General features: G+C 42.8%; 1 protein-coding gene across 8 annotated transcripts in view; it reads right to left on the minus strand.

Moving 5' to 3' along the window:
* Nucleotides 1-18,289, minus strand: part of LOC132597444 (uncharacterized) — a 65,913-nt gene that overhangs the window by 1,528 nt on the left and 46,096 nt on the right. For 3 of the 8 annotated variants that reach the window (XM_060300376.1, XM_060300387.1, XM_060300395.1), the window contains exons 2-3: nucleotides 5,053-5,188; nucleotides 3,067-3,158 (exon numbers count right to left, since the gene is read on the minus strand). The gene's annotated coding sequence lies outside the window, so the exon portion shown is untranslated. Of the gene's footprint in view, nucleotides 1-3,066; nucleotides 3,159-5,052; nucleotides 5,189-8,994; nucleotides 9,090-9,341; nucleotides 9,361-9,805; nucleotides 9,827-10,059; nucleotides 10,081-13,480; nucleotides 13,620-18,289 lie in introns of those variants that run through there. The other 5 variants (XM_060300385.1, XM_060300398.1, XM_060300392.1 and 2 more) reach the window with 5 other exon arrangements.

The raw sequence follows: 18,289 nt of genomic DNA on the forward strand, positions 1-18,289 counted from the left end.
ATATTTAAGGTTGTATGTTTATCCCCCACCACCTTTAGCTTTTTTTGTTTTTCCAGTTTAGACTATAAAACTGATTGTGGCTGTCAAGTTCAACATAATATATGATCATACACCATATTGTAACCTCCCACTAAACATCGGGAATCACTGGTAAAACAGAAGTGGTAAATGAATCTTGCATGGACAAAGCCATCAGAAAACATTCACCTCAGGAAAAAAAGAAGTTATCACCTATACAGTCCCCTTCTGTAACTTCTTCTGGTACTTTCTGTCTGCATCACACATTCTAGCACTCAATCATACGTCGAATTGAATAGTCCCATGTGTATTTTTTTTTTTTTTTTTGCGGTACGCGGGCCTCTCACTGCTGTGGCCCCTCCCACCGCGGAGCACAGGCTCCGGACGCGCAGGCCCAGCGGCCATGGCCCACGGGCCCAGTCGCTCTGCGGCACGCGGGACCCTCCTGGACCGGGACACGAACCCGCGTCCCCCGCATCAGCAGGTGGACTCCCAACCACTGTGCCACCAGGGAAGCCCCCACGTGTATTTTTTATCTCCCTATGTAGACTATGCTCTTTGAAGACAAGAACCTTGTTTTAAAGTTCTTTGGTTTTTCTATAATACTCAGCGTGACGTACTAAGAATGTGGTTGGACTCTTGGTGATGTACCCAGTTCCTCTCAGAGCAGAAACACCTGGCACTTGTGTTGCACTCTCCTTCCAAAGAAACTCTAAACATATTACAAATATCAAATCACCTCAATCTGCCAGGCATTTCTGATGAGCTGGTAGCAAAGATTATTTCTAATAATAATCATCAACGGCATTTTACATGAATGAACAGAGCACACAGGTGTGAACAGGCTTCTCCCAGGTTTCGCATCAGTGCTCTCTGACCTGCTCTTTCCTCTAAGCCGTCTCCTTACCATTACTTTACGGGTGGAGAGGCAGCACAGAAGGCTGAAACAAGCTTGTGGGCTCACCTAGTGATGGGAATAAAATCCAGGTGCTTTAACCCCTAATCCAAGGGAGTTGTTGAAGTAAGTCACCCTAGCTTTAGCCTGACACCAAAAACAACCGAGCAAGAAATCTGCCAAGTATCTTATCATACAACACCAAAGAATAAAATGAGGCTCTTTCAGCTCCTACATTTTCAGGTTAGTGCTCAAATGTTTACCTTTAAGGACTAGAAAACATCTTCCACAGAATGGTTAATTGTAGCCAGAGTGAGATATTTCCCCAGTATAACTAAATCTCCTAACTCTAAGATCTGCTTATATAATTTTTCTCTCTTTTCTTCTTAAATAATACTTAAAATTTTTACTATGTGTACATACTAACTCATTCACAACAACCACAGAAGGCAGGTCCTACTACTATCCCTATTTTAGAGATGAGGAAACTGAGGCTCTGAAACAGTAAGTAATTTGCCCAAGTAAGTTGGGTCGCACCCCAGTAAGTGGTGGAGCTGGCATTCAGCCAGACACTGGCCATGCTCTTCATCACTGCAGTGCCTGGCTAAGCATGGACTTGGTGGACAAGGTGAGCCAGTACACAGAAAATGCTTAGCAGCACAACATAAACATTCAGGTTAACCATGGCTACTGCCATTCTCTAGCAAGCTCACCTATCCTGCCTAATGGCATTTCTTACCTTCGCCGTCTCCAACCATCATCCCCCTCTCCTAGTGCATGGCCTTGCCCAGGACTTAACAGGGATAAGAGAAGTCACCAGGCAGGATTCCTCACCACCAAATCTGCAAATCTCTTTTTATCAGTACCTATCCCATCTTTCTTCCCTATTAATGAAACTGAAAAAAAAGCCCACTTCTCCCCAAAGGTCAGTCCTACCACAGGTGATCTAGGTCCCATCCCTTCCAGCTTACTGAGCACCCTGACTCTCTCCGGTGGCCACGTCTCTACGTCCTGCATCTCCTGGATATTTCCAATCAGCTTTCAGACATGTTGTAGTATCTTCCAGATTAAAAAACACAAAAAAATTAAAGCAGAACAAAACCAGCTCTGGCATTCTATTCCCCTTTGGAGCCAAGATTCTCTACCAGAGTTGATAAGACACAGTCTTCAGTTCCTTACTTGCCATTCACCCTTTAACCATTTTCAACCAACTTCTACCCACAGATCACAAAAACCATGACTTTTGTTAAGGTCACCACTGACCGCTTTTCTAACCTCATCTTACTCCATCTCGTAGACTCTGCCAGTTGATCACTTCCTTCTTGAAACTCCCCTCTCTTGGTTCCCATAATACCACACCTCCCCAGTCTTCCTCCTTCCTCTCAAGTCACTCTTCATCTGCTTCCTTTGCTGGCCCCTTCTCTATCCAATCTCTACAATTTTGAGTTCCTCACGACTCTACCCTGGGGCGTCTTCTCTTCTTATTCTATAAGCTCTTTACATGCCAACAACTCCCAAATTTCCATCTCCGGCTCAGCTTCTGCTCTGCTGACCTGTATACACAACTGCCAACTTGACATCTAACTAGATGTCTGAAACCTAACAAAGACAAAGATGAATTCTTCTTCTGTATATAGCCTCCCTCCCAAAAGTATTTTCCCTTCAGTTTTCTATGTTTTAGTAAATGGCACCTTCATCCACCCAGCTGCTCACGACAGAAATTTGGAGTCATTCTTGACACCTCTCTCCCTCACCCCTAACCTTCCATATCAAGTTGAATATTTTTGCTGAGTGAAGAAAATCTCAGCTTCAGTGTTTCTTCTTCAGAGAGAAAGGATACTGTATAGCCACTAATCTAGACGAAATTCTCCATTACACTCTTTTCATAGCATCCTGTGTTTTTCCTTCACAACATTTCCCATGTTGTATGATTATGTGATCATTTGCGTAACATTCATCTCTCATGCTAGACTCCATGAAGGCAGCGATCAAGACTGATTTGTCCATCCTTGTATTGCTAGCACTTACTATAGTGTCTGACACGTGCTATTTGCTCAAAAAATATCTGTTGAATAAAAGTTGAAGCTTTCCCCCAAGATCATCTTTCTAAGCCACGCATGCTCTCTAGTGCTATCATCCATCAGGCTACTCACCAAAACCCCAAGGGTCACGATACAGCAGTGCTCATCCTGGAGGGGAGGAGCTTGCGGAGTCCAGGAACCCCTGTCTCAAAGGTGACCCTCACCTGGATGAGGATAAAATAAAGAAGAAGTTTCTAAGTGATTAAAAAAAAAATCAATAGTATCATTGTTACTATCTTAAGAGAAGAACAGGTTTCCTATTTATTCTAGAGTATTAGTTGAAGAGGAAGTTATCACCTTCCATGTAAACAGAACCACCTTCCAATTATTACAGGGTATATTATCCAATCTATAGATATCTCAAGGGCCTTGTGACTCTCCCTCCTTCCCAACTGCATATTTTCTTTTCAGAAACTGGAAAAATATTAATAGCAAATAAAATCAATTTTTCTACTTTTCTGAACATTTAGTAGGAAAAAAACCCCTCACATTTTTGCTTCTTCCCATTCCTAATTAGTACAGAGAATTGAGAGCTGACTGTAAAGGTGAAAGATTCAAAATTCCAGATACACTTTTGAATTCACAAAGTGCACACCATTCACAGTTCCTCCCTACTCTCAACTGTAACTCTACATGGCAAGCATGCAGCAAGGAAATTTATTTTCACATACTTTTGTGGGAACATATGACTGAACAACAGGACCAGATGATTTCCTTTGCTTGAGAGCCTACTGTGTGTGAAATGCTATACTGACTTGAGCTAGATAATTCAATAAAACACTAAGTAACTCACCAGGCAGAACAATTTCCAACATTAGTCCTTGTAAACTAGAATTATAACACCAAGCCTCCCCCTTTGCCCAGAATTTATAGTTTTGAAATGGCAAGGAAGAACCAAGTTCCAGATTGTCCTAAGGCCAAATTATTTAGGAATCTTTAAAAGGAAACTCTATAAGGTTACCACAAAGTTGTAAATAAATTCACAAATTAGTCTAACTTAGGTCAAAATCACCTCTATAATTCCGATTTCAACTCTTCCAATGATCCTTTTCCACTCTCCTGCTCTAAGAAGTCAAGTTTATTACAACTATGTCATGTTTAACAAATTTCGTTTCTATGCTATGACCACTACACCATAAAAGGCATAGTATCAAACTTAGAATGTGGAACTAAAAGGCCTCAGGATTCCATTCCTAGCTCATTCTTAACTTCTGGCATGCCAACTACTCAAAGGCTTCCTCTCAGAAAAAGCACACAATAGGAAGAACCAATCTTTCCCAAACATGTGGAGAAAAGAAAACTATACTATGGACTTATATAGAAAACTTTGGTCCAAACAAAATGCTAATATATGTTTTCATATTCAAAGAGTAAAAACTCACCTACTGTCCTTCAAGCTAACGAACTTTAAGCAAGCAAATAAATTTATATCAAGCTCAAGAGTTTCGACAGAATTTAACCATTCAAAAACGAACGTCATCTGTCATCATTTAGAGTAATGGCTACCCAAAGTAAAATGTCAGCACAAATATCCCTTCTTTGTGAAATTTTCCTTGATTCCAAACTATCCCCAGGAATGTCCTCCATGGCCCCATAGCATTACATTCATGACACTGTTAGAACACTTTAAAAATTGTTTCCCTGTTACATATAGTCAGGGAACCCCCTGAGGAAAGGGTCATCATCTCAGGGCCCAAAAGAAACTCAATAAATGCTGGTTGATTTGTGTATTATAATGAGCTTGAGGCTTGTGTATTGCTACTCTTGCCTCACATTCATACAAATCAATGATGACACAATAAATACTTGTTTAACTTCTTACCATCTGCCTTTCCTAGGAAATAATTTATTGCAGAAGTCCCTGTTCATAGAAAAGTACAAGGTAATTGCACTTACAGTTATGACTTGCATTTAACTTGATGACCTCTGCCTTGGGAACTGCTACAGTAATGAACAAATATAGTTTTAACTTACAAGAGACCCTACAGAAGCAGAAACAAAATCCAAAATGCACAGACTGAATCACAGAAGTTACGTGCTCATCATCGGGCTCTTTACCTTTCAAGATGTCCAATTTGCTCTCTCTTCTAACATTGGGACACAGAGGAACTTTCCAAGAGTGATCTCTGCCTCCCAAACAGAAAGGAATTTTTAGGTCAAAGTGGAGTAACACCAGCTAGTCCCACATTCAGTCCTACAGGAATGAGAAGAATGGAAAAGTTCACAGCCCATCACACCATCGGCAAAGAAAACCACCCATTCCCCAATGCTCTGTGACCAAAACAATATTTGGAAGAAGGAATAGTAAGAAAATTAGGTCAAAAATGGGGAAGGAAGGCAAAACCACTAAAACTCAAAATGCAAGAAGCTGGAGCACTATAGCCTACTTCTATCCTATTGAAGACTGGGAAGTTTAGAAAAGCAAAATCCATCAGGCACAAAAGCCTCATTCTAATCACTGTTTTTAACTTTCTCCCCAACCAAGAACAGTTATCACAGGTTGTAAAATAGACTTTTATTTCATATCTTCTCTATGCCCTTGTTCTTAGCATGGTGAAGATGCTGAAAAAAAACTACAAAGCTTAAAAGGCAAGTGGCCATTAGATAATTCAACTTTCAAAAATCAGCTGGTCTACAGCAGGACCTCTTAACCTGGGATCCACGACCTCTTAAGGGGTCTCTGGAGAGACTTGGGAGGGGTGGCACCTGTGAACCTGGCTGGCGAAAATTTTGATCTTCACAGTCATTAACCTCCAAGTAAAAGTTAGCACCACCTTTAACTGTGAATGTAGGTAACAACCCACAGTAGTATTAGCAATCCCCTGACTATGTCACCAAGAGGAACCACAAAACACTTCACATCACATTACAGTTGTTGCAGATCTCTCAACATAATATTTACACTCATCACTACTTCAAAATTATAGTATCATTAGGCCTGAAGCTACATTTTGTTATTTAATGTGTTGTAAACATACAAACTACTGTATTACAATTGTTTAACAGTTTGATAACTGTTTCCGTGTCATTTGTAATTCTATATATTTTAAGTCATACATTTAAAAAACATGATTCTCAGAAGGGGTCCTATACTTCATTAAATTGCCAAAGGAAAACATGGGAGGTAGAAGATTAAGAACTTCTGATCTAGAGCACATAAAGTTTCTATAGACCCTAACATAGTCACCAAGGCAGACAGACAAGTAAGTCATTCCATTAGCAGTACTTCATAGTTGAAGAAAATTAAGCCACCAGGAAGCCAAGTAACATGTCCAAGGTCACACAAATTTAGAGTCAGCATCAGCCTAGGTTAACACTCACAGCATGTACAGTCCCACTCTCTCATGGGGACCTTTGCTTACATTTCTACAATTGTCATCACTATCCTGTTTTACCACTAAATGGGGAAGAGGTATCACCTTTCAAAACTAATATAAAACCAAAACCTGGACAACAGAACAAGGTAGATGTATAAGGTACTCCTTTTTGTTCCCTGATCAAGCATGCTGCTGTAATTGTTACAGAAGCTGAATTTGGTCTGTTCCAGAGATAGCAGTTTTTTACAAGTGAGAAAAAAGTTGGGCTACGTAAACTTTCATTCCCAGAAGTGTCCAAGGCACCGTGCAGATAAGCATTAACTTGTTAAGTGCTACAATGCATTGTGAGTGGTTAGGGCAGTGGTATCCCCACTTCATAAATGGGAAAACTGGAGAATAAATATGAGAGATTTGTTTAAAGTCACACATAAGTCAATGGTAAAGCCAGCTTCCTGATTCCAAGTTCAAGGCTCTAACTACTATACCAGATCACCATGATCAAATATTAAGTTGATTATAATGCTTGTGAAACCTCTGTACTTTTTTCCCCTACAAGCCAGAGAGCATTTTCTTTTTTTTTTTTCTCTTCGGTACGCGGGCCTCTCACTGTTGTGGCCTCTCCCGTTGTGGAGCACAGGCTAGGGACACGCAGGTTCAGCGGCCGTGGCTCACAGGCCCAGCTGCTCCGCCGCATGTGGGATCTTCCCGGACCGGGGCATGAACCCGTGTCCCCTGCATCGGCAGGCGGACTCTCAACCACTGCGCCACCAGGGAAGCCCAGAGAGCATTTTCTTTTGATCCATGGGAACAGACACACTTTTGAAGGCTATGGGAAAAATATCCCATAGAATAAATTCCAAAGTACGTAAGTGCTTTTTCACTTACACTAGTCATCTAAGAATCCAGGTCAGGAATCCTTAGCTCAGGAGCCAAGTTACTACATAAAACCTGCCTTATAAGAAGAGAACAGTATGGAAATTGTTCCTTCATCTTTTAGTCAATGACCTTCTTATCGATCTACCGTTATGTTTAGGAACTATTATCATCTTACATTCAACACTGTTATTACAAAATAATATTCTAATGGTTCAATACCATTAGATCCTAGATTCTAAAACTATGAAAGGTCATCCCTATCTCAACTCTGCATTAAATTTTCTCTTATCGAAACCACTAATTAATGGAATTCTCATTCCCCAAAGCATCCTTATGCCATCTAACTGCTTTTATTAACCCATTTCTGTGTTTTACAGATTGGGTCTTTTTCAATAGTTAGTAAGGAGGTCTTTCTTAAATTTGTACTTAGGACCATAACATTGTTCACACTAAATCCTTGTTAAACCTTCCCATATCATTAGTATCCAGTCAAAAACCAAAATCAACAGAACAACCATGTTGTACAATCTCCATGAAGAGTGAAAAGTTCTTGTCCACACAGGAGTCTTATCTACCAATATTCATTTGCACCTCCTACCCCTTACTCTCAACTACTTATCCTTCCTACCTGCTAATTCTGATTCATCACTTTGTGCTCAGTGTACAAGAGTCCAGATCTCTGACCTAAGAATAAACACTTAATTCTTGAATATATCAAATGCTAACAAATACTCCATCACACACCATTGATCAAAATGTAACTCTTTACACAGCCACTCAATCATTTTCCCACTAAAGTCATTGCCAGGGATCTGTCCATGTCTGCCCTAACCACAGTCTAACTCTGCACCAATTCTACCCCACCTTAGTCTCTCGCTACCAACACATAGTTATGTCCATTTCTCTACTTTGTTTAGTAACTTTAATAGTCCCCAACTGTCTGCAATCTAGGCTCTAAGTCACTCCTCTCTATCACAGGGCAGGGCTCTGGAGGACAGATTTCAGGCCTCCTCTTTCAAGGCTTGGGAGCCTTCACCTAAGGCCCCCAGCAACACTGTTATAGGCCTCTGGCCCTTCCCTCTGAACATAATAACCAACCCTGCTGTTTTTTCCTTGGGATATCTCCATTTCACCAGGCTCGCCCAACACTAACCAGTGACATCTTAATAGTCTTTGCAACTTTCAAAGGTTAATGGCTACAGCTCCACTTTGGAAACCACTGGTGTGTCCACGACCCCCACAATGACTCAGTGACCTAGACATCCCCACCTCACCTGCTGGAGCCCTTTACTACATGAACATTCTTCTTCGCTTTCACTTCTCCCCAACCCTCCAACAAGTCACTGGCCTGCAAAGTCCCCTGTACTTCACTATCCATCTCCGGGGTCTAACAGACCCCACCAGACTCAACTCGAATTCCCTCATTTAGCTCTCCATCTCGCCCCTCGAATGCCCCTTCACCCCAGGACCCTGGGACCGTCCCATCTCATCGTTTAGTCTCTCCAAGCACCGCCTGGGACATATCCTCTAAAAAATAAACCGAGAGATGCCTCCGTCTCTCCCCACCACTCAGTGAGCGGTGGGCAGAGGACGCCCCCCCATCTCCCCCTACAGGTTTCTCTAGACTCAACTCTAAATCTACGACCTCGACCCCCACCGCTTCTCTCCCCTCACCCCACCCCCCCAGCCCTTGGCGGCTTTCGCTACCCCTGCCCTCAAACCCGCTCAAAACACGCGGACGCGGACCCGGCCCCCCCACCCCCGGCTTCGGTCCTTCCCCTCCCCCTCCCCCTGAGGTGCCACTTACCCCCGAGGCAGGAGTGGGGGAGGGGAGAGGAGGAACAGAGTAGGGGAGGGGGCTTCGGTCCGGGGCGGCTCTCAGCCCCGGGGGGCCGGGGCCCGGGCCAGCTGCAGCGGCGGCGCAGCGTCTCCCCCCGGCGGCGGCAGCGGCGGCGGCGGCGCCGTCCCACTCCCGCAACCACACATAGGCTCCATTGTCCGCCGGCGCCTCCCCCTTTCCGGCACCCCCCTCCTGGTACCGCCCCTTCCCCCTCCCCTCGGCCCTCCCCCAGCCGCACCGCGCCACGAAAGGTACCGCCGGCCCCGCCTCTGACGCGAGCGAAGGAGTGCCCCCTCCCCCCGGCCCCGACGTACCGCCCGGCGGGGGAAGGGGGAACGCCCCTCCCCGCCTCAGTAAGGGCCCCGCCGCCGGGAAGGGCCCGCCCCCCTCCAAGGGAATGTCACTTGTCCCCCTTCCGGAACGCGCGTAATGGTACCAACCGGCCGCTTCCTCCTCCCCCTCCCCTGCCTTCCCGAAGAGGCACCGCCCCCTTCGCCCCGCCCACCAAGTAGCCTCGCCTCCTCGACCCCGCCCCTCCCTCCAATATTTTACTATGGGGCCGCCCACCGCCGGCACCACCTCCTGCTTTGCATGGACACGCCCACCAGGTCCCCGCCCCAGTTCGTCACCCGGCCAGAGGTGACGCCTATTCCCCACCTTAAAGCGGCAGAGCCCCCTTTCTCAACTAAAAGAACCTCCCAAAAGGCCGGTGGGGTGGGAGGGGCGGCCAGGGAGGGTCGCTTCTTTCCCGCACCTTCCTCCCCACGCACACACTCACCCGGACCTCCCCACCGCCTCTCGCAGCATTGAGAAGCAACCCAGTGGAAAAGGCGCGGAGGGGGGAAGGGCAGCGTGGAATTTGGCCATCTTTGACAGAAATACATTGGGAGCTGCCAAAGGAAGGGGTCTTTCCCTCACACTTCCCTGCTGTCCTGGTCCCGGCCTAGTCCTCAATCTTCAAGGCGACCCCCCGCGCACCTCCCGGATGCGGTTCCACCCTGCCCCATCCCCTCTCCCGTCCCTTGTCTTCACCCCTCAATCTCTGCACTGCCTTTGCTGTTGCCGGCTTTCTCCCCTCCCAAGGGTGCAGGCCCCTCTTGGGGTTGAACTCTCTTCCAGCTTCTCCAAAGCACATTCTCGCCAGGTCCTGCAGATGCGTTGGCTGGTGCAAGGTTTCCCCTTCCTTATGGGGCCCGGCCCAGCCCCGCTCACGCATCGCTACCTAGTGCCCATTGAGGATCTCTACCTAGATCCTCGAATCGCTTCACAACCGCTTTTTTAATCGCAGCATCACTTCCCTGATTTTTGGAAGGCCTGTGCTTTGGAGAGCTCAAAGCCCGGGCATCCCGGCACTGTCCCCTGTGAAGTGAGAGGGTAACCCATTAGACTGCACTTTTTCTTAGAAGGAAAAATGATGGCATCATGGTGAGCGCATGTTGCTGAATAAAGCTCAGATTCCCACTACTCCTGTTTTATCTTTGTGGCCCTTGTTGCTGCCCTGCCCAACTGTTATTACAGACCTGTCTGCTCCACAGCCCTCCCCAGAACACAGTGTTACATCTCTGTGTTTGTAGAGTCTTGATCTAAGATGTTTCTGCAACTATATGCACTGGCCCGGCAGCTTTTCTGAATCAGTTAAGCGAAGACTGCTTATGTTATAATGTACTGTGTATTCTCCCCGAAGATAGATGGAGGCAACATGGCCAAGAGAAGTAGATAAATTTTCTTCTGCTTTTGCTTCTATCACCATGGTTTTAACCAGGTACTTATCTCTATGTCACTTTCCCTGTCTAGAAAATAGGAAACCTTCCTTAGGGCAATCTTTTAACGAATGGTGCTGGTTGTAAAGGATGGTACAGGAGAGCCCAAAATGATAAAGCTTTAGAAACCATTTAAAACTGTAAGCTGGTCATGTAAGTTTCTATACCATGGCTCCCCAGCTTAGATTCTATGAAAAACTGTTTTTTTCATAGCAAGATGTTTTCTCTTTGTCTTCTGTTATAACTGAGCATATAAATAAAGAAAAAAGACAAAAGCAGGTATAAACAATATAAATTTAGGATCGATTGAAGGATTCCAAATGGGAAATAATTAAAATGCTTTCTTGTCAAATTTTGGTGATAGAATATTTGATGAAACATAGTAGGCACCTCTGTAAAAGAAGGCAGGAGGAAAAAGTCAGGTATGGACATATGAAAAGACAACTAAATCCAGAAATACACAAGAAGCATTTGGGATTGCTAAGGTAGATGGAAAGAAGGGATTCACAGACTTATCTGTAAGAGAAAACCACTACTAAAATAAACCAGATCACCTCTGCTCAGAGAGCTCAAAAAACAAGCTCATTATAATAATGACACACATGCAAAAAAGTCTTAACCATTTTACTAGGCCTTACACCCTCACTTAACTTTGACACTTTATATGTGTCAAAGTTCGGAATTATTTATTGAACCAGAAGAAAAAAGCAAATGAATATTAAATGTGCAACACTAGGCTAAAAGAGCAATAATACTGAGAATTTAAGCAAGCTGAAAGTCATGTTAATTTAGCTGCCTTGCACAAGGGATAGAAATGCACTTTAAAATATTATTTATTGTAATGAAATAGTTTATCTATTTTTACTAGAATTTTTTCCTCTGAATTTTCTAACTTCCATGCATGTCCATCTCACTTGAGAAAGAATTCTATTTTGCTGTACAGGGATCTAGTACACTGTATATACATAAATACTAATGGATAATGATGAAATCATTGTTAAAAGCATCCTCTAAATAAAAGCTTCAAACTATTTCTGTCACTCTAGAAATTCTAAGGTAAATCATTTTTTAAAATCCAAATGGTAGTATTGTTAAAAATAAAAGCTTTCAACACTAAAGAGATCTGGGTTTGAGTTTTTACTTTCTGAAATTTGCTTCTCATAATGCTGATATGCACTCACTGTGATACAAACATGGGTTGTATGTCTGGCTTCTTAGTTCTTCAAGTAATCACAGCATCTGTTATTTAAGTGTGCCGCCAGTCTTTTCTACCTGTGAACTCCACCTTCAAAACACTTTTGTTCTCTCAGCTCTTGATAAACATATACCTAAATTTTAGGGTTGGAAAGAAACACCTCCTACTTTACAGATGAGAATTCTAAGACATAGAAGTTTAATGACTTGCCAAAATTATGCCCATTTTTAGGGACTAGAATTTAAGTCCAACACTCTACAGCACTGTTCTAACCTCCAAGGATTATTCATTCCTAACAATATTTACTATTGTAGGAGAGAACATGAAATTCTACCTTAGGAATGATGAGATCAAGACTCAGAAGGGTTGAACCCACTCAGGCAGCTGCTGCTAGGTTTATAAGAGGCCCTAATAAATCCTTGCCTTGGTCAAAGCCCTTAGTTTGTCCACGATTTCCTGCTGCTTATACTGTTTCTTACCAATTCGTCTATCTCATTGTCTAAAGCAAAAGTGGCAAATTTCAACCCCAAAGGAATACTACCAAGATAGTCATTTATGACTGAAAATGAGGGGTTAGAATGGAATGGCATCTTGACTTTCACAGTGCTGTAATAAAATAGTCAGGAAGGGATTTCTTCTTTAGGTTGCCCATGGAGGAGAAAAAAATCTCCCTATCCTAGCTTTCACCAGTCCATTTAAGCCAATGGGGAGTCCCAGAGCTTCATCCCCGCCAGGAAAATTGAGGGCTAAGTGTCTCTTTTGTAAGGAAAAAATCAAAATTCCCACCTCCTGCCTTCCTGCAGCTCCACCTGGGGCCATTGGCACTCTGATGTGAGCTTGGGTCTTGTTCTGTGTCCCCACATATCTGCTTTCCACAACCTGGGAATTAGAGGCACCCTATCTGTAAAAGCTCTGACAGATCTGTGATGTGACACTCAGATCCCTTTAGACAGTACCACCAATGTTTCTCCTTCACATTCACACTCAAACCTTCATGGTTGTGCCTCCTACCCTCATTGCCTGCCTTCTAAAAGTCAAGCTTTGTGACATTCAGCCCGCAGATTCCTGAGCCCTAATTGATTGATATATTAAATGCTGATCCCCTTCCCCAGCTTTCCAATTTAGCCATAGTCCATCATGGCTTAACAACCTATGTGTTGCATCTGCTCTAACCATTTCTCCCCAGATTTCTTGGTCTTCAGTCCAGTTCTTCACATCTGTCCTTACAGTCTCATGTCCCCTTTCCTCTTCAGTTTCCACTAATTAACTATTTCATTTCTTATTATTAACCTCTTTCCCAAGAATAATTCTGGGAGAGTATTTCTACTACTTCATTTCATTTTACTCTGCTAGACATTTCTCTAGGAATTTTGCCCCTCAGATACACTTATGTTATTTTTCCTGGGTTCTGCCTTCACTGCTGAACTCTTCCCACTTCCCACAATCTCTTCCCAGCCTCTCTGTGATTGGTACCCAACTACTGCAGCTTTGACCTCACCTCCATGGTTTGCATCCAGGTTGCTCTTATTAGCCACGTTGCCTTTTGGAATCCTTGACCACCCATCATCCCAGCAATGGAAATTCCTAAGGCTGAGATGTACCTACATTTGTTTCCACTCCTGGGCTGGCAGACATTACTAGAAAAAAACCATGAAAACAAGAAAATGGATCTCAATCAAATTTCAAGTGATGAAACTTCAATTGAACTTTATTAGTTTTTACTTGGCAATCCTTTTATGCATCCTCATTGCCTCCTATGTCATTTCCCACAGCAATTATTCCAAATTTTATCCACTACTTCTCCTACATTGCAGGACCAACCTTGTCATCTCATCTCACCTCAGAAGGGTTTTGCTCAGTTCTCTCTCTTCCATTTACTTTCTCTTTACTTTAGTATCTTCAGTAAAATCTTTCGTACACAAATACTCTTTTTTTCCCCTTTCTTTTCATTCCCAACTTATCCAAAGGGTAACCTACGTTCTCTGCTACCACAATTCCTTTTCTTCCTCTGTAATTAACCCAACCACTTACCAAAATTCTTTCTCCAGTATGGCCAAACCTAATCACCAAATCCATCCAATGAATATCCTTTCCTTACTCTCTTACAGTTTGAATTCCAAGATACGATGATATTCTGGTTTTTTCTCCCTCCCCACCCCCCAACTTCATTGAGATATAATTAACATATAACATTGTATAAGTTTAAGATGTACATATAATGATTTGATATATGTATACGTCGTGAAATGATTACCACACTGTTTAGTTAACATCCATTATCTCACATAGTTACAATTTTTGTGTGTGTGATGAGCACTTTTAAGATCTACTCTCCTAGCAACTTTCAAATATGCAATACAGTATTGTTGGCTATAGTCACCATGCTGTACATTACATCCCCAGAACCTATTTATCTTATAACTGGAAGTTTCTACCTTTTGAATACCTTCACACATTTCCCCCAACCCTCTACCCTCTGCCTCTGGTAACCACCAATCTGTTCTCTGTTTTTGTGAGTCTGGGTTTTTTAGATTTCACATATAAGTGAGATCACACAGTATTTGCCTTTCTCTGACTTATTTCACTTAGGATAATGCCCTCAAGTTTCATCCAAGTTATGGCAAATGGCAACATTTCCTTCTTTTCTATGGTTGAACAATATTTCATTGTGTGTGTATATATATATATATATAGTGTATATATATAGTATATATATATAGTATATATATATATAGTATATATATATGCGCCACATTTTCTTTATTCATTCACCTCTTGATGGGCACTTAGGTTGTTTCTATGTCTTGGCTGTTGTAAATAATGCTGCAGTGAACATGGGGGCGCAGATATCTCTTCAAGATCGTAATTTCACTTCCTTCGAATAGATAATTAGAGGTCTGTCTTCTTTTTCTAATTTTTAAATTTATTTATTTAATTTATTTTTGGCTGCGCTGGGTCTTCGTTACTGTGCGCAGTCTTTCTCTAGTTGCAGCGAGCGGGGGCTACTCTTCGTTACGGTGCGCGGGCTTCTCATTGTGGTGGCTTCTCTAATTGCGGAGCCTGGGCTCTAGGTGCGTGGGCTTCAGTAGTTGTGGCATGTGGACTCAGTAGTTGTGGCCCACGGGCTCTAGAGCGCAGGATCAATAGTTGTGGCGCACAGGCTTAGCCGCTCTGAGGCATGTGGGATCCTCCCGGACCAGGGCTCGAACCCGTGTCCCCTGCATTTGCAGGCGGATTCTTAACCGCTGCGCCACCAGGGAAGCCAGAGGCCTGTCTTCTTTCTTGATTTTAATACTTCCTTGACCTGAACATTCCCTGAATGTTCCTTAAACTCCTTGGTTCTTTGATCTTTTCTGTCTCCACTTCTCCCTAGGATGTCTCTCTCTCTCACTCTCCTAACTTCAGCCATCACCTCTTTGCAGGTGATCAACACATCTTCAAGTCCAGCTCAGCGCTCTCTTGAGCTTAAATCCTGCGTTTCTATCCACTCAGCTTGCCCACCTAGAAGTCAGTTTAACACATCAAAAAACAAACTCACCATCTTTCAAAATTGTCTCATTTCTGAATTCACTGCCTCTCACTTAAGCTCAAAACTTTGGAGTAATCCTGACTCAAAGTTTCCAGCTGTCTATGTATTTTTCTCAATCACCAATGTCCACAAATTCCCACTTAAATCAATTTCTTGTTTTCTGTTCCCAAGTTGAGACTGACTGTTGTAATAATTTCCAAGTAGACATTCCTGCCTCCAGCTTTTCCCCCATCAGTCAATTCTCCATGCTCTTTCCAGATAGAGCTCCCTAAAAGACCTGTGTGTGTGTGTGTGTGTGTGTGTGTGTGTATATAATCATCATATATAATGATATATGATATCATATATGATATCATTACATATGTGATATAATTATCATAATATATATATAATATGTATATTATCATTTGTGTAGTACCTATTCGTCTCTAATTACCCTAGCCCTACTGGTTCTTCTGGGCCCAGCTAGGGCCCCTCTACGCTAACATCTCAACAATGTCGTATAGCAGGAACAATATTGGCTTTAGAGTCACCTGGACCTGGGTTTGAATATTGGACTGCATTTTACTGGCCAAATAACTTCAAACTTCAATAGGAAAAAACGTTATTTTCTTTATCATTAATTTCAGTCGTAGATGTCTATATCACCAATTTTAGAACATAGCCTAGACACGCAAACTTTTAATGTCATCTACCTTCAATTGTAGTTGCCAATCCTCCCCTATATCCTGAGAGCAGAATCTGACACCTCTTTGTGTTTTGCAGTCATTTAGTCATTGCTATATTTATTGAGCATCTACTAGGTTCAGGGCATCTTGAGGGGGTCAAAAAATGAATCAGATATCCAATTTTGTCCTCAAAGTATAATTAGACTTATATGGAAGATTCATTCATTGGGAAAAAAAAAAGTTTAGTAAATGCTTAATTTGTGCCAGGTATTGTGCAAAGTACTGAAGATTCAAATAAGAGGACATGTTCCCTGATGTTAGGATCTGGGATCTATCTAGTTAGGAATACTAACAAGTAAACATTTATAATCAAGTATAGTAAATGCTGTGATATGGATAAATACCAGGCATTTGGGGCACACAGAGGAGGCGTATCTAATCCAGACAGCAGAGTCAGGAAATGCAATAAGACCTGAGTGGAATCTTAAAGAATGCGTAGGAGTCAGCCAGGCAAAGGACTCAGCAATGTGCAAAGGCTCAGCTGTGTGACAATGTATATAAATAACCACAATACAAGATAGAAAGTAATATAATAAATAAGTGGCAGAGCAGAGGCAAAAAGTGGCTGTCAGAGGAGATCCATTATTGGGAGTTCCAAGAGGGGAGCAGAAACTGCTTTGTGGAAGTGGAGGCATTTGAAGCAACCTGAAGGGTTCAGGGGTCAGGTTCAGACATGCCGTGGAGCCAGATGCCTCTTTGCCTTCTCAGCATTCTATGCAGTGCCCTGTACACCGTGGCACAGTGCCTTGTTTGCTGGGATGATGGTTATGATTATGATGATGATGGTGATACCTAGGTTTTTCTCATGAAGTTGCCTCTTCCCTCTTCCCAGAATGTTTACAAGGGGAGACTCATGATTCAAAAAAGCCATTTCTGGGTGGAGGGGCTCTCAATCAGACTGCCTAGCTTTGAATCCCAGCTCTGCCATTAGAGGGCTGTGCGACTCTAGAAAAATTACTTAACTTCTCTAGGGTCGAGTTTTTTCTTCCATAAAATGGAGTAATGATAGTATTTCCTCACAGGGTAGTATGTGGAACAAATGAATGACTAATGTAGATGTCTAGGAATAGTGCCTGGCATACAGTAAGTGCCCAATAAATGTTGGTTATTATTATTACATTTGTTCATCTCTGGATTATCCACAATGGGATTGGCCTTCAGAGAGATTTTTGGAGCACCAAAAAGGCCATCTCCTCAATACTTCACTTATTCTGACATCAAATCTCACTCACTGGTATCTCTTCAACTCCCCGAATACACTCCTTTAAATTCTATCATTAGAAATTCATACCTTTGGGGGACTTCCCTGATGGCACAGTGGTTAAGAATCTGCCTGCCGATGCAGGGGACAGGGGTTTGATCCCTAGTCCAGGAAGATCCCACATGCTGCGGAGCAACTAAGCCTGTGCACCACAGCTACTGAGCCCGTGAGCCACAACTACTGAGCCCACGTGCCAAAACTACTGAAGCTCGCATGCCTAGAGCCCATGCTCTGCAAAGAAAGAAAGAAAGAAATTCATACCTTTGGATTTAAGATGTCACTTCCCCAATCCCTTGGGAAGGAACATAATAGGGCGTTCGCCCTGTTTTATTTTAATAATTTATCTGGCCAGACCTCTATCTTTCTTAACTGCCACGTGTACTGAGGAAATATTATGGAGAAGAAAGAAAAGGCTAATTCTGAAGCTTGGAGAACCTTCCCCAGAAACTTAAGCTAGAAGGAGATACTCAGAGGGCTTTCTGAGGGCAGTAGGTCCTCTGGGATTGGAGAAAGAGGTGAGATAGGAGAGAGATGACAAGAAGTAATGAGGACAACAAAAACAAGGTCATTTGTGTCAGTAAAGACAGGCTTTACTAACTTAACAAACAGTGCTGACCTTGACTTTGGAACTCTTCATCCACCACTCCTTTCTCCACTCTGTGCTGTGTTTTGGAATGAATCATTCTTTTCAGGATACATCTTGATTCTTATTAATGAAGGAGACTATACAGTGACCAAGTATCCCTGGTTTTAAAATTCCATAATGACTTTTACATGTTGGCTTTCTTC

The sequence above is a fragment of the Globicephala melas genome, chromosome 1, assembly GCF_963455315.2.
Source record: "Globicephala melas chromosome 1, mGloMel1.2, whole genome shotgun sequence".
In the NCBI taxonomy this organism is placed as follows: domain Eukaryota; kingdom Metazoa; phylum Chordata; class Mammalia; order Artiodactyla; family Delphinidae; genus Globicephala; species Globicephala melas.